Source organism: Eurosta solidaginis, chromosome 1 (genome assembly GCF_040869045.1).
Source record: "Eurosta solidaginis isolate ZX-2024a chromosome 1, ASM4086904v1, whole genome shotgun sequence".
NCBI lineage: Eukaryota > Metazoa > Arthropoda > Insecta > Diptera > Tephritidae > Eurosta > Eurosta solidaginis.
In genome coordinates, this window is record NC_090319.1 from 143,770,640 (window position 1) to 143,797,112 (window position 26,473).

Below are 26,473 nucleotides of genomic sequence, written 5' to 3' on the forward strand. Positions count from 1 at the left end.
TTGGTGATAAATTAATCACTCCAGTGCCGTTTCATGGCATTAACTGCAATTTGTTAATTAATTGGTGATATAATATTCACTTCAGTGCCGTTTCATGGCATAAAACGCTATTTGTTAATTAATTCTACAGCTGGTATAAGAACAGCTAGTGTTTTGCCTGAACCTGTCTTAGCAGCTCCGTACTCGACCACGCGTAAAACGAAAAGAATGAAGCAAACGGCGCCATGAATCGAACGATCGATTTACCGTTTGCTTCAATTCAAAGCAATGTACATTTACGTATGAATGTTAATTTTTTTGTCTGGTATATAATACCAGTGCGCGGACTGTCTATAAAGGGAATGTTGGTAAAGGATGAATGAAAAGAGTAGTGGTAGTGGGAGATTTTGCTCTCCAAGAAAACATCTCACGGAAATAACACTTTCAAGAGAAACATGTAAACAAAACCAAAACTGTAATGCGAATTTGTATATACAAAGCTTATGCCTTAGGATGCTCACTATTTCCTGAAATACACAAACAACAATTTACGAAACGTCTAATTACAACAGTAGTTTCCAAAGTACCAAAATCCTGCCACAAAATAACCGATTTCTGCATGTTTTCGTTTAATTAAAACTTTTTATTTTCGTTCAAAATTAGTCACAACAAAAAATGATGAAAATAGCGAAGCAAAATTTTTTCTGCGTACTCTTTTGCTACACAGGGCAGTATGGCACGCGCCATTCACAAACAAATTTATATTTTGTTTGAATTTGTACACACATTTTTAAAAAATTGATTGGTTTGGTACTATCACCTATCAAAGTATTTGGACGTGCTCGGCAATGAAATACGCTCACCAAAGTATCACAGAATTTAGTTCCAATTCAAATATATTGAAATATTGGTAGAAATAGTAGGAAAGGAAAAAGGGTCAAAAAGTTTGCAAATCTACCAATACGGTAAAGTCCGTGCACTGGTTGCCAACTTATTCACATATATTTGCCTGTTTTTTTTTTAGTGCTGCATCAAATGACGCACGCTTGTACCGAACCCCGCAAGAGAAACACAATCGGGATAATTTTTTTGCCAAAACTGACGCCTCGGGCAGTTCCAACACATACTTACGCACAAAAATAAAGGCAAAAACCTCCTTACAAAAAAACAACAAACAAAAACATTTTTTTTTTGTTTCTTGATTTTTTTTCGTCGGTACTGCTTGGTTTTTTTGCGGGGAGGCAGGACTCGTTGATTTCAACAACAAACATCATGAACACCCCGTAATCAAGCGTCCGAGCCTCAAAAGGAAGGAGTCTCGAAATGAAATAATCCCGACATGACAAAATCCCGAAATTGGAAAAAGTCAATTGTTTCTACAGCCCTAATGTGCTACTGCCCCAGTGACTTAGTTTTGTTTTTTCAAGGGCAAGCAAATACATACATGTATATATATACTCGCACACCACAAATTCACCATACCAGCTGTCAGATAACCCATAAATACACGACAGGGTTGCATGCAATCTCAGAATGGTACGTGCAGATAGAACGCGTCGTGAAGAACGCATCGCCAATCTGCATGTAAGCACCGGCAGTTGGTACATTTTCGAATTTAATTACGATGTTCGCTATTCGTCATGAGCTGTCGCACAAAATTAAATCAATACCGTCGTCAGCCTCTACGGTTCGTTTTAAACTTGGTTTATTCACATATTTTAACGTACGTTTGTTAATAAAACACCACGCGTATCACGAAAACAAGTAATTTTGCGCGGGTGGCTTGGAATCACGTCCGCTCCGACCCCCCACACACCGCAATCTTGCTGGTTTTGTTGAAATACATAAGCTGCTCGAAATCACAGCACTAACTACTTTGCAAAAACGCTCTCGTCACTCCACGTCATTTGACTAGTCATTTTACGGTGATAGGTTATATTCGTAGTCACATTTGCATGGGCGGGGGTAGGTTTTGTGACCAGGTGTTTTGTAGGGTAATAATATAATACACAACTGACGAAATACATGCGCTGCAGCGAAAACGCGCATCACCCAACCAACCTCACGGCCACTCGCCCTGGCACATCCATAAAATGCCACAGTCGCCCTGAGAGCGACACGACACGTTATACGCTGGAACGGAGACCCCGGCCTCTTCGTACAGCCCAGAAAAACCTAAAACCCTCGAGTCTGGAACGGAGACCTCTGCCTCTTCGTCCAACCAACAAACAAAACCGCAAATCTGGAATGGAGACCTCGGCCTCTCCATCCGGAACGACAAAAAAACCAAAGAATAACAAAAAATGGTGCCACTCACTGTTAACTGTTCATAACCGCTAATTTTACAACCTTGTCAGGTGGCATGCGAAGCAAGTCGGAAGGGATTCCCGGCCATTTTGCGTCGTCAGTCGAACTCCTCACCTAGATTAAGTTTAGTGTGTAAGTCTTATATTCTTTTATATTCATTTTTCTCGTTTCAGTGGAGGTCATTGGCGGAAAACGATGTTGCGTATCGCAAGGGGAGCCGGCATGTTTAGGCAGGATGCCTAACTTTTTCTGCATCTGTCTGCGATCCCCCCAATGCAACCCTGCGAATCGATACTCGATACTCGAATTAATTTGTAACCACCCACACCATCACCGCCACATGCATGTGCATGCATGTACATGTACGTGTATGTGTGTTTTTTGTCAGCACTCATACATATGCATGTCGGGGTTGATATGTGGGTGCCTTTCCCCTCCAAAACGGAGGATTTTGCGGGTCAACGGTTGTAGCTTGCTATACAACCGGCCTCTTGGATTCTGACCGCCAACCAGCACGCATCTGCCGCCAGCGATCTCTGCCGTTTTTCTACAATACAGTCAATACAGGTAATATTGTCACCAAAATCTTGTACTTATATTCAATAAAACATATTATTATAACGAGAAATTCTCGCCTATTTGTCTATTCCTTTATTCCACACGCCACATTCCCACTGAGATCGACCCCGGTGCGCCCATCGACTTAGGAGCAGACGCACCCCGGCCGAACACACAATTTTCTAATTGTTTAGGAACGAAAAAATTTTCTTTGTTATGATGAAAAACTTTAGAACGAACAAGCGAAAAATATTCTCTTATTTTATGAAGAGCGTCATTAGAAAAATCATGTTCTTTATTACTATTTGAAATAATTAATTCACCAGGTATTCTAAGTGTTTGGCCATAAACAAGTTCAGCAGATGAACATTTTAAATCTTCTTTAATAGAAGTTCGTAAACCAAGTAGAATGAATGGTAAAATGTCAGACCAATGAACCGAGTCGTTTGATGCTATAATTGCTGCTTTTAAAGTTCGATGAAATCTCTCTATCATGCCATTTGCTTGGGGATGGTAAGGAGATGTATGAATTATATGAGAACCTAAAAGTTTAGTTAATTCCGTAAAAAATGTTGAGGTGAATTGTGAACCTTGATCTACTGTAATATTCAATGGTATACCAAATCGTGGTATATAATTTTGAATAAAAGTTTTTACTATAGTATTTGTTGAAATATCTTTAAGTGGATAAGCTTCAGGCCAACGTGAAAATCTGTCAATAATTGTTAAAATATAACAATTTCCATTTGAAACTGGAAGAGGTCCAACAATATCCATATGAATATGTTCAAAACGGCCTGATGGTATTTGAATTTTTTGGATAGGAGATTTAGTATGTCTTGAAATTTTGGATTTTTGACAATTGATGCAAGATGAAGTCCAATCGTTAATCTCTTTACGCATGTTAGGCCAATAATATTTATTTTGAATTAATTTTCTAGTTGTTCTTATACTTGGATGAGATAATGAGTGAATTTTGTCAAATATAATTCTTCTCATAGAATGTGGAACATAAGGTCGAAAAGGTTGTAGAGAAACATCACACCATATGTTTAAATTAATAATTGGAATATGAATTTCTTTTAAATTATTTTTAGAATTTGGATCAAAAATGGTTTTTTGTAAAAATGTATCAGTTTGCTGTTCTTTATATAAAGTTTCTAAATTTATATCTTGAGTTGAAATTGCATTTATTTCTGGAATACGGGAAAGTGTGTCGGCAACTATGTTGTCTTTTCCACGTATATATTGAATATCATTTGTAAATTGAGCAATATATTCAAGATGACGTAGTTGACGAGGAGATCTATCTACTTTAGAATTTAGAACATGAATTAAAGGTTTATGATCAGTATAAATTGTAAAAGTTCTACCTTCAAGAAAATGTTTAAAATGTTTAATTGAATTATAAATTGCCAAAAGTTCACGATCAATTGTTGAATATTATAGCTTCTGTTGTAGTTAGTTTTCTTGGAAAATAAGCTAAGGGTTCTAGTATATTATTGCTAGTTTTTTGAAGAACTGCTCCAATAGCAACATTTGATGCATCTACTGCTAATGATAAAGTACCATTTTTGTCGAAATGTGTAAGTAAAGTATTTTTAGCAAAAAGTTTTTTAACATTTTCGAAAGCTGTTGTGGTTTCATTTGTCCAATTTAATTGTTTGAGTTTGTTTTTAATTGCATGTGTTAACATTTCATGCAGAGGACTAAGTTCTGTTGCTAACATTTTAATATATCTGTGATAGTAATTTATCATACCTAAAAATTTTTGTAATTTATTTATAGAAATTGGTTTTTCAAAATTTGTTATGATTTCAATTCTATCTAAAGATGGTTTAATACCTTCGCTTGAAATTTCGTAACTTAAAAAATTTAATTTATTTACACCGAGAGTACATTTTGAAGGTTTGATATTTAAATTATATTCTTCAAGTCTTTTGAAAACTGATTTTAAATGATTTATATGTTGATCGTTATTATCACTGGCAATAAGAATGTCATCAATGTATGTAAATACAAAATCGAAATCAGAAAATACTTCATTAATAAAGCGTTGGAAAGTTTGAGCACTGTTTCGCACAACTATTTAAGTCGTTGTAAAAATGACAGAGTAGTTACTTTAAAATTGCGAAATTTTTTGTTCAAAAAATCATTTATCACAAGCACGAGGTATTATATATACAAGCACGGACAGATATAGTTTCAGATAATAAATGTATTTTAATTAAAAATTAGCGAATGGAAATTTTCGTAATCATTACAGTCATTAATGAAATAAAATATTTGCGCAGGATCGTTGGTAGGATCGCCAATATATCAACATTCAAGTTGATATTTTAAAAAAATCTTTTATTTTGATTTTAAGTAAAAGATTTGTTTTTGTTTATTTTTGAGTTTAGATATTTTCAAACTAATTAGAATTTTCTTTTTTTGAAGTTATTCAAAATTTTAAGTTAACACGAAAACTCAATTAAAATTATTTTAAAAATTAAAGTAAAGAGTACAAAGTAGTTAACACTATAGTACCACCAAAGGACGTAAGCGACGTACGTCGTTTCCTTGGTCTTAGCGGTTATTTTCGAAAGTTCGTTCCAGGTTACGCTGTAATCTCAGAACCTCTAAGAATACTACTTCGGAAAGGAACGAAATTCGTGTGGCTGCCCGAACAAAGTGACGCTTTTGAACAGCTCAAGGAAAAGTTAGTCTCGCAGCCTCTACTAGTCGCATATAACGTTAACGCAGAGCATGAAATACACGTAGATGCATCGCCATCGGCTTGGCTGGCGTTCTGCTGCAGCGAAATGATGAAGATCTAAAGCCCATAGCATATTTCAGTAGAGCAATGTCCAAAACTGAAAAGCAGTTTCACAGTTTCGAACTAGCGAATTTAGCGGTCGTAGAGTCACTTGATCGCTTCAAGTACTATATATACGGCAAGAGAGTGACGGTGAGAACCGATTGCAGCGCCATACGTACAGCAATGCAGAAGAGAGAGTTAGTACCACGTATCGCACGATGGTGACTCAAAATACAGGATTATGACATCGAAATTCAACACAGAGCGGGCAGGAGGATGGAGCACGTTGACGCTTTAAGCCGTGCCCCAGTAGAGGAAGCTTCCAACGCTGAATCAGCTCATCTACGCATATCTAAGGTGGCCATCGACGATTCCGATTGGCTATTTAGCATGCAGCTGCAAAACCCCAAATTACGTCAAATCGTAAACGAAATTTGCTCTAAGAACAAAACTACAGATGGTGACTACGTACTTAAAAGCGGTAGATTGTTTCGCAACGTCAACAAAAAAACCCTATGGGTTGTCCCCAAAACATTGCGACATCGAGTAACACAAGACGCTCATGATCGCGCCGGACATATGGGTGTTGATAAAACAGAACAACGACTAACAAAACATCTTTGGTTCCCTCGAATGCGCAATTTTGTGAAAAGCTACATAAAAACTTGTCTCGATTGTGCGTACTATAAGCGAAAGGAGGGTAAGGAAGAATCATGTTATCATTACGATGACATTGACCCGATACCTTTCAAGACGGTGCATATTGATCACTTAGGCCCGTTTCCTAAAAGCGAGAAACGTAACGAACATCTCTTAGTCATCGTCGATTCGTTCACCAAGTTTACATTTCTACGACCAGTTAAAAGCACAGCAACTAAAAGTGTTATTGAGGCGTTGAACGACATGTGTAGCTTCACGGGAATGCCTGAGAAGTTCGTCACCGACCGCGGAACGGCATTCACCTCTCGAGATTTCCAAAACTATTGTGCCGAAAACAACGTCAAACATATACTCACAGCTGTCCATACGCCTAGGGCAAACGGCCACGCTGAACGCACCAACCGTACCATACTTTCTATGCTCCTTCCATCAACTTCAAATGATAAGCGATGGGACGATAATGTCCGCAACGTCCAGTGGTGTATCAACACTATGAAGAACGCAACGACCGGATGTACCCCATACGAGTTACTTTACGGGTTTCATCCTCGAGATATACTCAAGAACAAAATCATTTCTAGCATTCACGATCAACAGTGGCTTAACGACGAAGAGCTAACGAACTTGCGTACTACTGCGGCAAATCGAGTTAATGACAAACGAGCATTAGCAAAACTACGCTAAGACGCTAAACGTGCAAAACCCAAACAATTCAGTGAATGTGACCTGGTGCTCGCGGAGAACGAACCCCCTAGCACTGGTTCCTCTCGAAAGCTCGAACCGCGATACAAGGGTCCATTTATTATCACTAAAAAGCTCGAAAAAGATCGATACGTCGTCGAAGATCTACCTCAGTCGAATCGTTGTCGCAAACATTACGCATCTGTCTACTCGGTGGACAAGCTTAAACCCTGGTGCGAGTTACCTGTCGAAGATGATATCGACGACGGTTTAGAATGCAACTATGATGATGGGGACGAGGTCGCCCCATAAGCAGGATGGCCGACTGTAACACCCTGCTTTCCAATTTATAAGCAACCTTGCGTTCGAATCTACACTCTAAATCAGTTTTGCTGAAAATTACGTCGATAATAGTAGGCAACACATTACCGAATATTATCGACCTAAAATTACACAACTAATTTTTTAGACATTTTTGTTGATTTTTAAACAAAATAAGTGTAAAATTTTACACAAATTATGTCTAAATTTTGATTACCTTTTGAACATAATATGTTCAATTTTCTGCATTTCTTGTTTAATAAAAACAAATACAAAGATATTTATGTATGTATACATATGCATATATACAGTACCGAGGGAAAGAAAAGTAATCAGCCTATTTTCTAAAGGTATATTTTCATTATATATAATATAGTTAATATAAAATAGGATGATTGCTTTACGATAACACGGTACAATTTACTTTTTGAAATTTTATTTTACACTAATATAAGACAAACAAGAATTATAATTACATTTTTAAATGTTCTTAGGAATAAGGAAATACTTTTTCATAAATTTCGTTACAGTTTTGGCCAATTTTGTCATATTAAAGCTTAAAAAATTCAATTTTATCAGGAAAGAAAACTACATATATCTTTTTAGATAAAAATTAATATTCATTTGACAGCGCAAGATTTTTTGTGTTAAATAATAAAAAAAGGTAATGCAATAATTACCGCCTTTGGCAATAATTTACTCAGACTTACTAAGGCTTTATTTAAATATAACTTATGTGAATTTTTTAGATAACTTGTTCTAGTTTTCTAATAAGTGTATTAATTTTTCTTAAATTGTTTATATGTAGTTTTTTACCTCGCATTTGTGTGGGTAAAATTAAAAAAAAATATCTCATTAAGAATTCAAAGGTTTGTGATATTTGCTTAGGGTAAACTACATAAAAAACTACATCCATAATATTAAAATCTTCCTCCTTAAATGTAATTTCCTTTTCAAACCAAATATAAGCTACGTGGGCACAGCTATCCGGTGGTTATGTCGCTAGGAATTAAAAAATATAAAAAAATTAAATTGGAAAAATGTATAACTAAGGTCGTTTTTAGAATGGAAATTTACCAACTATTGATATCCAGGGAGTTGGTTCTTCTGTGTTGCTTTTTATTTCTTCGATTGTTGATCCAAACTATAAATAATGAACAACGGATCTGTGTATTAGAAAACAACTCTTTCTCTCGGAATCCCTTTTTAATGGGGTGACTTGGGCTGAAATGCACTTCATAAGAATTATAATTTCCCACATTTTGAAAACAAACACTTGAACATCTTGACCTTTTCATCTTGGTGGCTGTACAGATGTAAATGATAATTTCTTAAGTTAACAACTTAATTGTATTATGCGTATAATAACAGCAACCAGCACCGAATGAATATGCTCCAAAAATTATATAGACAGGTATAATAAATTCTGGAGAAATTAACTTTTTAATTGCTGCTAATTGACGCGCACTTCTACGAAAAATTCTGCGAATGACAAAATGGTTCATCAGCTGATTACCTGATATTTAGACACCAATACTTAAAATTCAACAACATTTGCCCAAATTCAAACACTTTACGTGTAAATTTGTATTATTGCGGAAAATTACGCAAATTGTGATTAAAATTAAACAACATCTACCTAAATACAAACAATTTAGGTGGGAAATTGGTATTATTGTGGGAAATTAGGCAAATTGGGTTTTTTTATTTCGACTAGAGTGAAAATGATTGTGTTTTTAGACAAGGAGCACATTTTCAACAAAAATTTACACCTAAAATGATCCTAAATTTTGGTAAAAAATTTAGAGTGTATGTAGCAGTATCCTGCAACCCTGAATGTACTAACGAACAACATCAATCCAGCATGAGAAGGCAGTATTCGTTAAGACGCGATTAAGAGCGGTCACTCGTATTCATACGTTCAAATATTAAATCAGTCTTGTTATGTAAATTAACTGTTCAGTGTAACTAAACTCAATAAATATCTATTTTTGTTTGTGATACTAAAACCAAGAAGCAATAGTCGAATCTTTGCTTTCACATTGAATGTATAAACATACATACATTTGTTAGCTTATGCTTGGATATATTGGTATTAATGAGGTGGGTGTGAAGTGGGGGTGTTGGTTGATCTTTAGTTTAAGAATATATGTATGTGTTTGCATATATATCTAAGTTTGTTTATACGGTACGATCGTCAGAGCAGATACATTACCATATTCATACATTTCTTAGCTTACATATGAACATACATATGTATGTACGTACAATTGCTTGAGCGTATGAATAATATTTGTTAGAAGGGGTATTCTGAAATGAAGTTTGTTTTAGTTTTGAACATATGAATTGTAAGCAACAATATTTACTTGCACATTCAACAACTTTAATATGCTTGTAATTTAAATCGAGAGAATTATTCAAAGAACCCATTTGCTGTGCAAAAATCATTGTATGGAATACCCAACCGGATGTCTTCGAATTTCCCAATTTTGCTAATGGTACAAAGGCGCTTATGGATTATGTAGCATCGGCAACCGAAAGCGGCGCTATGGAGCAAAAAAAAATATTTTTTCGTATGAAAAACTGTAAACAATTTAAAACGTATTTCAAAAAGAAAAAGCTCAAATTTACTTAAATTTCTCGGTTTCCACACAATGTATTATATTTTCGGAGTAACTATAAAAACTACAAAAAAATGAATTTCACTACAATCAATTTCATCGTTTGTAGTTATAGGAAAAGTACTTCTAGTGCTTCCAAACTGCTGCGTTCTTGGTTTTTTTGAGATGCGTTAGCGATATCTCCAAAACCTGTGGACGAAAAAAAAAATTGTTTTTTCGTATGAAAACCTACAAACGATTTAAAACGTATTTCAAAAAGAAAAAACCCAAATTTGCTTAAATTGCTTAGTATCCGCACAATGTGTTAAATTTTCGGAGTAAATATAAAAACTAAAAAAAATGAATTTCACTACAATCAATTTGATCTTTTGTAGTTATAGGAAAAGTACTTTTAGTGCTTCCAAACTGCTGCGTTCTTGGTTTTTTTGAGATGCGTTAGCGATATCTCCGAAACCTGTGGACCAAAAAAAAATTGTTTTTCTTATGAAAAACTACAAACGATTTAAAACGTATTTCAAAAAGAAAAAACCCAAATTTGCTTAAATTGCTTAGTTTCCGCACAATGTGTTAAATTTTCTGAGTAAATATAAAAACTAAAAAAAAATGAATTTCACTACAATCAATGTCATCGTTTGTAGTTATAGGAAAGTACTTTTAGTGCTTCCAAATAGCTGCGTTCTTCGTTTTTTTGAGATGCGTTAGCGATATCTCCGAAACCTGTGGACTAATAAAAATGTTTTTTCGTATGAAAAACTACAAACAATTTAAAACGTATTTCAAAAAGAAAAAAACCAAATTTACTTAAATTGCTTGGTTTCCGCACAATGTATTATATTTTTGGAGTAACTATAAAAACTACAAAAAAATGAATTTCACTACAATCAATTTCATCGTTTGTAGTTATAGGAAAAGCACTTTTAGTGCTTCCAAACTGCTGCGTACTTGGTTTTTTGGAGATGCGTTAGCGATATCTCCGAAACCTGTGGACCAAAAAAAAATTTTTTTTCTTATGAAAAACTACAAACGATTTAAAACATATTTCAAAAAAAAAACGCAAATTTGCTTAAATTGCTTAGTTTCTGCACAACGTGTTAAATTTTCGGAGTAAATATAAAAACTAAAAAAAATGAATTTCACTACAATCAATTTCATCGCTTGCGTTATAGGAAAAGTACTTTTAGTGCTTCCAAATTGCTGCGTAGTTCGTTTTTTTGAGATGCGTTAGCGATATCTCCGAAACCTGTGGACTAAAAAAAAAATGTTTTTTCGTATGAAAAACTACAAACGATTTAAAACGTATTTCAAAAAGAAAAAAACAAAATTTACTTAAATTGCTTGGTTTCGCACAATGTATTATATTTTTGGAGTAACTATAAGAACTACAAAAAAATTAATTTCACTACAATCAATTTCATCGTTTGCAGTTATAGAAAAAGTACTTTTAGTGCTTCCAAATTGCTGCGTTCTTGGTTTTCTTGAGATGCGTTAGCGATACCTCCGAAACCTGTGGACCAAAAAAAATTTTTTTTTCGTATGAAAAACTGCAAACGATTTAAAACGTATTTCAAAAAGAAAAAACCCAAATTTGCTTAAATTGCTTGGTTTCCGCACAAGGTATTATATTTTCGGAGTAACTATGAAAAGTACAAAAAAATGTATTTCATTACAATCAATTTCATCGTTTGTGGTTATAGGAAAAGTACTGTTAGTGCTTCCAAATCGCTTTGTTCTTGGTTTTTTGAGATGCGTTAGCGATATCTCCGAAACCTGTGGAGCAAAAAAAAATTTTTTTGTTCTTATGAAAAACTACAAACGATTTAAAATGTATCTCAAAAAGAACAAAAACAAATTTACTTAAATTGCTTGGTTTCCGCACACCGTATTATATTTTCGGAGTAACTATAAATACTACAAAAAAATGAATCTCACTACAATCAATTTCATCGTTTGTAGTTATAGGAAAAGTACTTTTAGTGCTTCCAAATTGCTGCGTTCTTCGTTTTCTTGAGATGCGTTAGCGATACCTCCGAAACCTGTGGACCAAAAAAAATTTTTTTTTTTCGTATGAAAAACTACAAACGATTTAAAACGTATTTCAAAAAAAAAACCCAAATTTGCTTAAATTGCTTGGTTTCCGCACAAGGTATTATATTTTCGGAGTAACTATGAAAAGTACAAAAAAATTAATTTCATTACAATCAATTTCATCGTTTGTAGTTATAGGAAAAGTACTTTTAGTGCTTCCAAATCGCTGCGTTCTTGGTTTTTTGAGATGCGTTAGCGATATCTCCGAAACCTGTGGAGCAAAAAAAAAATTTGTTTTCGTATGAAAAACTACAAACGATTTAAAACGTATTTCAAAAAGAAAAAACCCAAATTTACTTAAATTGCTTGGTTTCCGCAAAATGTATTATATTTTCGGAGTAACTATAAAAACTACAAAAAAATGAATTTCACTACAATCAATTTCATCGTTTGTAGTTATAGGAAAAGTACTTTTAGTGCTTCCAAATTGCTGCGTTCTTGGTTTTTTTGAGATGCGTTAGCGATATCTCCGAAATCTGTGGACCAAAAAAAAATTTTTTTTTGTATGAAAAACTACAAACGATTTAAAACGTATTTCAAAAAGAAAAAAACCAAATTTACTTAAATTGCTTGGTTTCCGCACAATGTATTTTATTTTCGGAGTAACTATAAGAACTACAAAAAAATGATTTCACTACAATCAATAGCATCGTTTGTAGTTATAGAAATCACAAAAAAAAAATTGGCTTTTTTCAAAGCACGTTCCAGCGTGATGGAGCTGTATCTTCCCTCCAAACAAAAATCTTCACCCGGCTCCGACTAGTACATACACACTCATCAACATCTTTTAAAAGGGACGCCTGCTCCAATATGCTCTGCCTGTGACTGGCCACTGTCCATTAAACACACGCCATATTGGCAATTTATACCATTTGGGCAATTTATTACGCAATTTATCATATAATAAATTGTAATAACAAATTGCCAATTTAAAAAAAATTGCGTAATAAATTGTTTCAAACTGTAAATACAACCTTGTAAAGTGTGTTTATTGAGTAGATTTAAACGTCAGCTGCGCATGGCTCAACTATATGGTTGGCTCATCTCATCAGCTGATATTATTTTTTTCATTTCACTGAAGTAGGAATTGTCAAAAGAGGATGGCAAACTCAAAATGAAACCAAAACATTGAACACATTATCTTACAACACACAAAAATTTTAAAGTTTTATGTTTTCATTCCATTCCATTCACCTAATTCCAACACGTACATTTTGACATTCTGAACACAGGTATGTTGTTGCTGTAGAGATGAGCCAACCGGCCATCAAATTACTATTGTGTAAGCTAAATTGAGTTGTATGAACACCACTCAATTTGAATTGATATTGCCTCAATTTATTTTTCTGTTTGAACATAGCATTACGCACCTAATAGACAACTGCACCAAGTACAACAACGGCAGATATAACATTTTCAATGGCAGGAAACCTTCTGATTTATTAAAAGAAATTTCAATAGAAAACATTTTATGTATTTACGATTTTATATACCAAACTGGACTACTTTATGATATATAGAAGCAGTTCTCCATTAATGTCTACACAATGTACTAAGCTCTTCTGTTGATTATTTATAATTTAGTAAAAAATCCTTTAGAATTAGATTAAGCATTGCTAGAAATTTCAGGCCGATAATCTTAGCCGCTAGTGCCTTCTCAAAGTAATATAATTATTTATAATTGTATTCCTCATAAATAAATAAAAAAGTAAATATATAAAAATATGGCCGCAATCCAAACTAGTTTAGTTTTATTTACATATAATCTTATTTTAAAACTAAATTTCTTCAGCTCGGTTGTATCAATTTTATCATAAAATCAGTCCTAACAGTTAAAAAAAATTTTTTTTCCTATAGCTGGGTGTTCCAATTTTTTTAATGATATACAAATTTAATTCTGTACTCTTCCTTTTTCAATACACCCTCACGCCTCAATTTTCCCGTTTATGGCCAAGATTCAGCAAGTGAGTTTTGAAATGTACACATTTTTCCATTTAATTTGTTCTCTCTAGTTCTTCTTATTCTTCTCCATCCCTTATTCCCAATTCCAGTTACAGTCGCAGCTGCAGTCACAGATGCTTTTCCCGGGGAAAAGGTTTTCGTAAATATTTACTTAAGCAAATGGCTACCAGTATATATAAAATTTCAGGCAAATCAAATCATAAATAAAATTTGTTCGAATAGATCGGAAATTAACTTCATAGGAATACTATCCGGGTTAATGTGAAGCTATCCTGCAAATTTGAATAAAGTCGGCAGAGTCGTTTCGGAGTCCATAAGCTGCATACAAACATACACATTTCTATATCTATAAATCTTATAAAACAAAGTCGCTAAATGTCATTGTACGCAAATCACTTCACACACAATGCTGCGATTTTAAATCGGCTTTTTGCATTTGAAAGCTTAGCTACGTGGGATGGATATTTTCAATATAATTTGAAGGTATATATTATAGGGGCGTGGCAAATTGCCAAAATATAGTAAAGAATTATAAACATTTTTGTCTACACAGCTGTAACTCATAAACGGATGGATGGATTTAAAAAATTCTACTTTGCAGTAAAACTTTGAAATATTTACCTTCGTTCTGCATAAAAAAAAACTCGACTCCTTTCTTATATCAGCAAAATTGCTTAAACAAAAGTAACATTACAAGAATTAAACATGTACTTTTAAGTATTAGTAAAAAATATTATTTATTCGTATCATAAGTGTACATTGACTTATATTGTACACAGCGGTTGTATCCCGACTATAGATTTCTTAAAGAATAGATCTATTTATACATTGTTGTTATCGCTTTAGGTGTGGTTTCTTTGTGATGACTTCATAAGAATGAATGTGATACGTTATCAAGGATTAACTTATCGCCTCATTGTTATTTCTGTTGACTACTTAATTTCTATGGAATGTGATACCTCATCATGGATACAGTGAGTGTACACTATTAGCTCCCCTCCTCCTTAAAACTGAATCGCACCCGATTCACAATCTTTGTACTCTCAAAATTTGTGCTTCATAACTTCTTTGTATTCCTTCGGGTACTCTTATTATTGCCATTTCGTTCCTGATCTTGATTATTTTTGTGTTAGGAATACTAATCCTATACAAGTGGTAATTGTTATAGTAATTATTAATGTATATTTTATAGGATGGTGTTCAATTTCAGATAGTTCTTTTATATTAAGTTTCTCTAATGTTTTCTCAAATTGATTATTTATTATTCTGTGCTTGTTATTGTTTTCTAATAGTTGATTAATTCGAGTTTGTACTTCTATCATATCGTCGTGGTCTGGCGTTCCTATGGTCCATTTTAATCCTGTGCCTATAAAATCGAATAAGCTTTTATTAATTCTAGTTATAATTTGGCTTTTTTGGGGCGGCCACCGTGGCGTGATGGTAGCGTGCTCCGCCTATCACACCGTATGCCCTGGGTTCAACTCCCGGGCAAAGCAACATCAAAATTTTAGAAATAAGATTTTTCAATTAGAATAAAATTTTTCTAAGCGGGGTCACCCCTCGGCAGTGTTTGGCAAGCGCTCCGGGTGTATTTCTGCCATGAAAAGCTCTCAGTGAAAACTCATCTGCCTTGCAGATGCCGTTCGGAGTCGGCATAAAACATGTAGGTCCCGTCCGGCCAATTTGTAGGGAAAAATCAAGAGGAGCACGACGCAAATTGGAAGAGAAGCTCGGCCTTAGATCTCTTCGGAGGTTATTGCGCCTTACATTTATTTTTTTTTTTATAATTTGGCTTTTAAGAGTTTCAATTTTATTCGTTAATATCTTAATTTCGAGATTCTGTTCTAAATTATATCTGTTCTTTATTATGTTCTCATATGGTTCTAGTCTTCGAGTTATATTTGATATGTGGTATAAATAATTGTAATTAGTAAATATATACATACTTTGGATGTTGTTGTTATTGTTATTGTAGTTGTTGTAGCGATAAGGTTACTCCCCGAAGGCTTTGGTGAGTGTTATCGATGTGATGGTCCTTTGCCGGATACAGATCCGGTACGCTCCGGTAATACAGCTCCATTAAGGTACTTGCCCGACCATCTCGAGAATGATTTATATGGCCATTAAACCTTCAGGCCTTTCCTCCGTCCCCACACACAAGTTCCATGAGGAGCTTGGGGTCGCAAAAGCCAAATGGAACCATTTCCACTTAATCATATATATCTCAAGAACGAATTGACCAATTGCAAAACGGTTTGAAGCTTTTAAAAGGTGATACAATTTTCTAACTGTGCACGCAACACTGTTTGCTAGGCCCTGCAGATTCAAAGATAACGAACAATAATTACGGATTTTTTAAATTTTTTTTTTTTTTTGCAAAAATATAAAAATAATTTATTTTGCGAGGAAGGAACTCTTTATTTTTTTTGCAGATTTTTTTTTCTCTCTAAGCTCTGTTTTATTACAAAAAAAAACAAAAAAATAAGCTTTCATTCAACAAAATCGATGAACTAATATAAAAGTTCTAAGCATTCAAGTAAATATATCCATTTAATACTTAAGTACCCTACTGGTACATATGTGTTAGTATTCGTATATCAGTTAGCAGGTAGATTTTCGAAGGGTTATTAGATACAAAAAACTTAGTGTCGTTTTCTCAAACCCAGGTACATTTCAAGCAAGAGCATATTTTTAAGGCAGTTAGTGTTTTCTTTGTAGAACTAGGGAACCTTTTTGCCTAGGTAGGCTTGAATTTTTACTTGATCTAAGAATAAATAATAGTACATGCGCCTTGTTCCTTCAAATATCTGCACGGCTCGCCGGATACTGTTCAGTTTATAATTGCAGTTTATAACCCGTCATTTACTTAAAAATATAATATGAATAAAATGGCGCGAGATTTTGAGTGTAAAAATGATCCAGATATGTTCTGTTTCATCTGCGGTCAATTGAAAGAATGCGACGTGTGCTTTCAAATCCTTTGAAAGTTACATACTATAAGTATTTTGGAATTGAGCCTAAAAATAATAAAAAACCAAGGACACCGAATACTGTGTGCACCACATGTCGAGTCGAATTAATTTTTTCGGAAACCGGAACAAAAAGGTGCATTGTAAAATTAGGAATTTGCTTCCTTTTAATGCATAGCTGACTAATTTCTGAAACTATCTATTTAGGCGACATATGAATTTTATTACACCAATGATGTGGAAGGAACCAACTTGCCATTCAACGGACTGCTATATTTGTACTACAAAAGTACTTGGGGTTGGAAAGTCAAGAAAAGTAACCTATGGGAGCGTATCTACAGTGTCATTACCACAACTAAATTCAACGGAAGCTACATTGCCAGAATCAAATTTAACTTTATTTCCGGCTCAAGTTTCATTGTCAAAAGCAGTATCTGATTACGCGGCATCATGTTGTACTGGATTTCAAACGGAAAACGAAAGAAACTCTTTGTCACAAGCACAACTCAATGATTGGATAAGGGATTTGGAATTGTCAAAGGAAAAGGCCGAACTACACGCCTCTCGTATGCAACAATTTAAATTTGTTTCATCCGATGTTAAGATAACATATTATAGAACTTATAACGAACAATTTTCCAAGTACTATACGAAGGAGGACAGTGTTTGTTACTGCAAAGACCTTGCTGGTCTATTCAGTTTGGTGAACCATATGATTCAAAAGAGTGCCGATTGTTCATAGACGGCAATAAATTAAGTTTAAAGGCCGTATTATTGCATATTGGCAACCAAAAGCCATCTATCCCGATCGCGCATGCAGTAAATACGAAGGAAACGTATTAGATAATGCAAAAATTGCTCAAATTAATCAAATACGAAGAACATGATTGGAAAATATGTGCCGATCTTAAAGTCGTTGGAATGCTATGTGGTGTACAAAGTGGATACACAATATACTGTTGCTTTCTATGCAAATGGGATAGCCGAGCTCGTCAAGACCACTACATCATAAAGGATTGGCCAGAACGAATAGAGTTTCAAGTTGGGGTGGATAACATAAAATACTCCCCACTTATAAAGAAGGAAAAAAAAATTCTGCATCCGCTCCAAAAACTTTGTCAAGGCTTTGGACAAAGAAGGCGAAGCTTTTCATCATTTTAAGACAATCTTTCCATAGATTTCAGAAGCAAAAATAAAGGAAGGGATTTTTGTGGGCACGCAAATAAGGAAAATGATGACCAATAACCATTTTAAAGAACCATTGTCGCCAGTGGAGGCAGCAGCGTGGGATTCTTTTGAAAAGGTTCTTACTTCTTTTTTAGGCAAACACAAAAGTCCTAACTACGAGATGATAGTGAATGACTTAATCAAAAACTATGCGGAAATGGGTAAATAAAAAAACATATTTAAGACCGTTTTCTCAGTTAACTTTCAAACCTATCTGCCCAATAAACAAAATATTTTTATGAAAATTTTTAAATTTATATTAGAATATATAGCCCAAAATCTGAATCCATCGTCCAGTTCCGAACAAACAAGAATGAGACAAATGTAAACAAAAAATTTGTTCTGAATTGAAAGATAAATCCAGCTTAAGAAAATGATATACTAATGTGTCACTTATGTATTTATCTAATAACTTTTTTATTTTCTTTCAGGAGTAAATATGTTTTAAAAAATTCATTTTCTACACTCCCATTTAAATTTTTACCCGCAAAATCTTGGCGACGAAAGTGACGAGCATGGCAAAAGGTTTCACCAGGAAATGGAAATGATTGAAAGTCCGTATCGAGGATTCTGGGATGTCGCTATGATGGGTGACTACTGTTGGTTTCTCATAAGAGAAACCGATCCTAATCTAAATAAGCGTCAAAACAAGATATATAAATTTTCAATTATAAAATAAGATCATAGAGTTAAGACAGAATCATATGTACACATGCTATTATTTGTAGGGTACTTAAGTTTTACTATATGGATACATTTATTTGAATGCTTATAACTTTTGTATTAGTTCATCGATTTTGTTGAATGAAAGCTTATTTTTTTGTAATAAAACAGAGCTTAGAGGGAAAATAATTTGCAAAAAAATAAAAAGTTTTCGATATCCTTCCTCGCAAATTACACATTTTTTTATATTTTTACAAAAAAAAAATTGAAAAATCCATAATGATTGTTCGTTATCTTTGAATCTGCAGGGCCTGCAAAAAGTATTGTTTGGACAGTTTATAGCAAATTTTTTTAGAGGCTTCAAACCGTTTTGGAATTACCCAATTAATTATTAATTAAGTGGACCCAAATTTTTATTTTTTTAACGGTTATTCGTAAATATCTCAAAAACGTTGCCATAGAATTACAAATAAACTGGTGGTTTTACATAGGAATTTCATAATGGCGTCCCTGGTGCATTTTGGCTGTAAACCAGTGTTATCTTTATATACTATTTTATTCTTAATCGTCGTATAGTTCTTCCGTTGTCAGTTTTAACAATATTTTTAAGAAATTTATTCTTTGATTTATCCCTAGAATTTTTTTTGAAGTTGTTATTTGTTCGTTGGTGCTATGCAACCGTTCTACTTGACCGTTAGTTGTCGAATGGTATGGTGGTGTAGTGATATATGTATGTTATTTGTAGTCCTTCTAATAGCATTTTCGTTTGAATATTAGTAGAGCAAGCTCCTTTATCGCTCACTAGTGTTTTAGCGTTTGGGAAAATTTGTCAGAGTATTTTGTCTAGTAGTCTATATATATCTTTTTTTGTTTGTATTTGTCTCAGATAACATTATTTTGAGTATTTATCAATTGTATATATATAAATTAATATATTCATGTAAAATGTATCTATGTGTATATAAGTTCCTACTTTATTTGGTTTTGGTGTTTTTCCAAAAGGTATTTTATATGGGCGTCTGTCGTATTCACAGGTTTTACATATCTCGCATATTTTTGCTTGAGCTTTAGTCATTTCTACTATATTAGGCCAATAACCTTTCTCATTTATTTATCTTGTATTATTTTTAAAGTTTCTATGCGCTCGGTTATGTATTTCTTCTACAATACTAGTACGTCTATCAGTGTCTCTTATATCTTCGACTATTGAGTTCGTTATACTGAATTTTACGGCGGTAAATTCCATTAAGGGTTTTTCCATTAAGAATAATATTTGTGCTGTCCTGAAGATTGCCTTTGCTTTGTTTGGTTGTATGACCTATTTCCGATTATGTTTTAGCGTTTCAATTGTCGTGAAGTTAATGGTGTGTCATAAGTTATCAAATATTTGTTTAGTATGTATCTGTATTAGATTATTTAATCCTGGTTCGATTAATATTTGATTACTAAAATAGTTTACTGATTTATTTATTCTTTTTATTTGTTCATAGGGAGAACTGTCTTGTGAATGTATCGAATCATTATCAGTGAATAATTGATTAATTTGTTGACGACTTAGATCGTCAGCTACCACATTTTGGGTGCCAGGTTTGTAAATTGTCTTAGCTCCATATTCTTCTATTAAATTTTTCCATTTTTGAGCTTATTATTTTAATTTTTCCCTGATATAGAAAATATTAGTGATTGGTGATCAGTATATATTGTTAAATCAGCTATTCCATATAAATAATTTCTTAGTTTTTGTAGTGCCCATACTATGGCTTTCAATCGTAGAATATTTTTGCTCTGTTTCGCTTAATGTTCGCGATATAAAATATATTGGTTTTTTTACTTTAGGGCAGGACTACTCCTATTGCAAAACTGCTTGCATCCGTAGTTATGTCGAATGGTTTATTAAAATCTGGTTGAAATAATTCTATCTGTTCTTGTAGAGTTTCTTTTACTACTTCAATCGCTTTAAGAGCATTTTCTTCTAATTTGATGGGTGTTTTTGCATTTTTATTTTATTGACAGTTCCGTTTTCTCCTCTAAGAAATATCGTTAAGGGCTTTGTGATTTTAGCGTAATTTCTAATAAATTTCCTATAATAACCTGCTAATCCTAGAAAAGATCGGAGTTCTTTCAAGTTTGTAGGATTAGTGTAATTATACTCAGTTGAGCAGAGCTCACAGAGTATATTAAGTTTGATTGGATAACGGTTGGTTGTACAGGTATAAAGGAATCGAGATAGATATAGACTTCCATATATCAAAATCATCAGGGTCGAAAAAAAATTTGATTGAGCCATGTCCGTCCATCCGTTCGTCCGTTAACACGATAACTTGAGTAAATTTTGAGGTATCTTAATGAAATTTGGTATGTAGGTTCCTGAGCACTCATCTCAGATCGCTATTTAAAATGAACGATATCGGACTATAACCACGCCCACTTTTTCCATATCGAAAATTTCGAAAAACCGAAAAAGTGCAATAATTCATTACCAAAGACAGATAAAGCGATGAAATTTGGTAGGTGAGTTGAAATTATGACGCAGAATAGAAAACTAGTAAAATTTTGGACAATGGGCGTGGCACTGCCCACTTTTAAAAGAAGGTAATTTAAAATGTATGCAAGCTGTAATTTGGCAGTCGTTGAAGATATCATGATGAAATTTGGCAGGAACGATACTCCTATTACTATATGTACGCCTAATAAAAATTAGCAAAATCGGAGAAGGACCACGCCCACTTTAAAAAAAAAAATTTTTTAAAGTAAAATTTAACAAAAAATTATCTTTTAATATCTTTACAGTAAATAAGTAAATTATGTCAACATTCAACTCTAGCAATGACATGGTGCAACAAAGTACAAAAATAAAAGAAAATTTTAAAATGGGCGTGGCTCCGACCTTTTTCATTTAATTTGTCTAGGATACTTTTAATGCCATAAGTCGAACAAAAATTTACTAATCCTTTTGAAATTTGGTAGGAGCATAGATTTTATGGCGTTAACTGTTTTCTGTGAAAATGGGCGAAATCGGTTGAAGCCACGCCCAGTTTTTATACACAGTCGACCGTCTGTCCTTCCGCATGGCCTTTAACACGATAACTAGAGCAAAAATCGACATATCTTTACCGAACTTAGTTCACGTTCTTATCTGAACGCACTTTATCTTGGTATAAAAAATGAACGAAATCCGACTATGACCACGCCCACTTTTTCGATATTGAAAATTACGAATAATGAAAAAAATGCCATAATTCTATACCAAATACGAAAAAAGGCATGAAACATGATAATTGGATTGGTTTATTGACGCGAAATATAAGTTTAGAAAAAACTTTGTAAAATGGTTATGACACCTACCATATTAAGTAGAAGAAATGAAAAAGTTCTGCAGGGCGAAATAAAAAACCCTTGAAATTTTGGCAGGTATTACATATATAAATACATTAGCGGTATCCAACAGATGATGTTCTGGGTCACCCTGGTCCACATTTTGGTGATATCTGGAAAACGCCTTCACATATACAACTACCACCACTCCCTTTTAAAACTCTCATTAATACCTTTAATTTGATACCAATATCGTACAAACAAATTCTAAGGTCACTCCTGGTCCACCTTTATGGCGATATCTCGAAACGGCGTTCACCTATGGAACTAAGGATCACTCCCTTTTAAAATACTCATTAACACCTTTCGTTTGATACCCATATTGTACAAACAAATTCTAGAGTCACCCCTGGTCCACCTTTATGGCGATATCTCGAAAAGGCGTCCGTCCACCTATGGAACTAAGCCCCACGCCCTTTTAAAATACTCATTAACACCTTTCATTTGATACCCATATCGTACAAACATATTCTAGAGTCACCCCTGGTCTACCTTTATGGCGATATCTCGAAAAGGCGAGCACCTATAGAACGAAGGCCCACTCCCTTTTAAAAATACTCATTAACACCTTTCATTTGATACCCATATCGTACAAACAAAGTCTAGAGTCACCCCTGGTCCACCTTTATGGCGATATCTCGAAAAGGCGACCACCTATACAACTACCACCACTCCCTTTTAAAACCCTCATTAATACCTTTAATTTGATACCGATATCGTACAAACACATTCTAGAGTCACCCCTGGTCCACCTTTATGGCGATATCTCGAAAAGGCGTCCACCTATAGAACTAAGCCCCAATCCCTTTTAAAATACTCATTAACACGTTTTGTTTGATACCCATATTTTACAAACGCATTCTAGAGTCACCCCTGGTCCACCTTTATGGCGATATCTCGAAAAGGCGACCGCCTATACAACTACCACCACTCTCTTTTAAAACCCTCATTAATATCTTTAATTTGATACCCATATCGTACAAACAAATTCTAGGGTCACTCCTGTTCCACCTTTATGGCGATATCTCGAAACGGCGTCCACCTATGAAACTCAAGATCACTCCCTTTTAAAATACTCATTAACATCTTCAGTTTGATATCCACATTGTACAAACAAATTCTAGGGTCACCCCTGGTCCACCTTTATGGAAATATCTCGAAACGGCGTCCACCTATGGAACTAAGGATTACTCCCTTTTAAAATACTCATTAACACCTTTCATTTGATACCCATATCGTACAAACAAATTCTAGACTCAACCCTGATCCACCTGCACAATAACAAGATGTGCTATGTCAATACCAAGGGCAGCTACCCACACATTATTTTCGCACAAGATAGAAGTGATCTATACATTTTTGTTTAGTTTGAAAAATTGATGTAAGCCGATTAATTGACAAACGAGTTTTAAAACAATAAAAACAATACTAAAGAAATAATCTATAAATTTTTGTTCAATTTAATAAATTGGTATAGTCCGATTGTTTGACAAAAAAGGTTGTGCTCGTTTGGTTTGCTTGGTTGAAAGGGGAGGCCAATACCGTCTTGCCAGATCCTTGCTGAGGACATAATCGGAGATTTTTTATTTGTTTTTTGTTTGATTGGATTGGTTTTGACACACTTACTAACAGACTTGCGGCTTTGGAAACGACCCCAGCTGCAGTTGTAGAATATTCACCTGTAACAATTACAGGAAACGTCCAGTGTGATGATTCACTCATAAAGTCACTTCCTGATTCCACGATACGTGTCGAACAAATTATGTGAAGCCTATGACGGCAGTTCTCGTCACTATCAAGCAGTGGCTATAATCAGGAATAAGGTTACCGAGGCAGCCGATGCTGTCCTTGCATCCTTTAATACTGTTTTAAATTTTAAGGCGATTATGGCCAGGCTGGACTTTACATACTCTGAAAAGAGCCCAGCCCATATGATTGAACAGGAAATGTTGACATTAAGACAGGGTGGCAAAAATATTTTACAGTTCTATGACGACGTGGAGCGTAAATTAACACTTCTTGTAAATAAAACAGTGATGACCTATAACGGAAATTCTGAACTTATAAGCACTTTAAATCAAAAGTATCACCAGGACGCACTGCGAGTGGTTATTTCGGGACTTAACAGAACTTTATGTGATGTTTTGTTTTCCTCGAGGCCTACTGACATCCCTGCGGCTTTAGCTCTTACACAAGAGCTGGAAGCCAATCAAGCAAGGTCTTCATTTGCCCAATCCTTCTTCAATAGGAGTGAACGATCTTTGGGGACTTTGCAGCAGACAGCTCAGCACAATACCCAAAATTATCCGCAATATCGGAGAAGCGAAGCAGGACGTCAGGATGTAGTCGTGCCTATGGGGGTTAATCCTACCCTTTCACACTATTGGCAAAACAGTCAACCGCCGCGTCAACCAATTCAATCGGGACCTACCACGGGTAGCCTTCCCCAAAGAAATCCTTTTAATTCTTACCGGACCCAGGATAAAATAATTTCTTAACCTACACATATATATTTATACTAACACTAACAAAGTAAAAATATGTACATTTGTAATATTGGTATGCAAAGTCAGATTACTTCATTGATCTATTTATGTAAACCACGTAAAATAGTTGTGTGTGAATATTTTGGTGATTCACATTGAAAAAAGAAACAATGTACAATTGTTGTGTGTGAATATTTTGGTGATTCACATTGACAAACGGACACTGACAATTAGACATTCCGATCGGCACGTGCATTGACCGGCGTGACTAACTGAGCAAAACTATGAAGGTCTGAAATGACATGGGTTTCGTATTCGGCATTCAATTGATGTCGACTTCCCGCTGTGTCGGGTCAATATAATTTATGTAGCACAATATTGTAATCTGACTGCACTATGACTGCGTGTGGCAGGTTCATAAAAAATGCATTGGCATAGAAGTTCATAATACATAATGCCACAAATATATTGCATAGGTGGGCATAACGCATAATGCTACACTAAGAGCTAAGTGCTTCACACATTATATGTAGCTCTATCCCGTGTAACAAACAAAGATAATAATTATTTATATGTTTTGGCTCCTTATGGGAAAGCTGCAAACATTGTATACAATGAAATTTTATAAGAAAGAAAATAAAAACTAACTGAATATGAATAGTTAATATGTATGAATATATATTTAACTTCGCTTTGGACTTAATTTTTTTATGAATTATCTTTATTTTTTAATTGAACCATTCATTCAAAATGCAACAACAAATTACTAATTTTAAACATTGCAACCTGTGTGAAACAAGGTGTGGGTTGCTCGTAGTGCATAAATTATTACTGAGCTTTAGTTTATTGGAATCAAAAAATACGTAACACAAAAACTTTAAGTGAGGATTAAATACCAACGTTTTAGTATAACTCAATTAAGTATGGCCACAAGTGTTATGATACTGATAATTTAACAAATTTACCTTCTCTGTTCATTAGCCGAAGAGCCATTCCCACAAGGGGATAGCCCCTTGGTAACTTAAAAATTAGCTTATAATATTGTCTACATGTCCACAAAACATAGAGCCATATTAATATTAAAGATCTCGTTAAAATATACAAAATCATATTTACTTAGGAACTTTTGGACGTCTTTTAAGTAATACGGTAAAAAGACTAAAACTTTACATCGAATCGGTTGTAGGCACACGGAAATTCATCATTATATCTAAGTTATTAATATGTTTTAAACATATGTTTACTTCTGTACAGCTCGTATCACCCACTTGTGATAAAATAAATTTTACAAATATTATTAATCAAAAATCTTTAAACCTATCGTAACAAAATTCGTTACAGAGTTTGCTTTTACTATAAGGAATGCTTTAAGGAAAAATTAACGAAATCGGTTAAGGACCAAGCCCACTTTTCTATAAAAGATTTTTAAAAAGGTCGTGGACGAATAAAATAAGCTATATCTTAGAGAAAAAGAGCTTTGTATCAATAGAATTTCACTTTCTAAATTGAATTATAACATTAAATTGGAAAACACTAAAATTTTGAAAATGGGTGTGGCACGGCCCCTTTTTTGTCTAAGCAATTTTCACTGTTTCGGGATTCATAACTCGAAGCAAAATTTACATAAGTATCGTAACAAAATTGGGTACACATATTTTCCTTATAGTAGGAAATATTTCTCGTAAAAATGAATAAGATTGGTTAAGGACCACGCCTACTTTTATATAAATGACTTTAAAAAGGGTCGTAGGTAAAAATAATAAGTTAAATCTTAGCGAA

At 34.1% G+C, this 26,473-nt stretch overlaps 1 protein-coding gene and 1 long non-coding RNA gene across 2 annotated transcripts in view; both read right to left on the reverse strand.

Annotated features, from left to right (window-relative positions):
- The window catches only part of LOC137238556 (uncharacterized), a 44,396-nt gene extending 17,952 nt beyond the window's left edge, over nucleotides 1-26,444 (reverse strand). Inside the window, exon 1 of the long non-coding RNA XR_010949214.1 lies at nucleotides 25,660-26,444. This is a non-coding gene — a long non-coding RNA (uncharacterized lncRNA). The remainder of the gene's footprint in view (nucleotides 1-25,659) is intronic.
- LOC137237997 (probable cytochrome P450 313a4) overlaps nucleotides 1-26,473 on the reverse strand; it is a 355,606-nt gene that overhangs the window by 325,914 nt on the left and 3,219 nt on the right. The gene's annotated exons all lie outside the window — the stretch shown is intronic.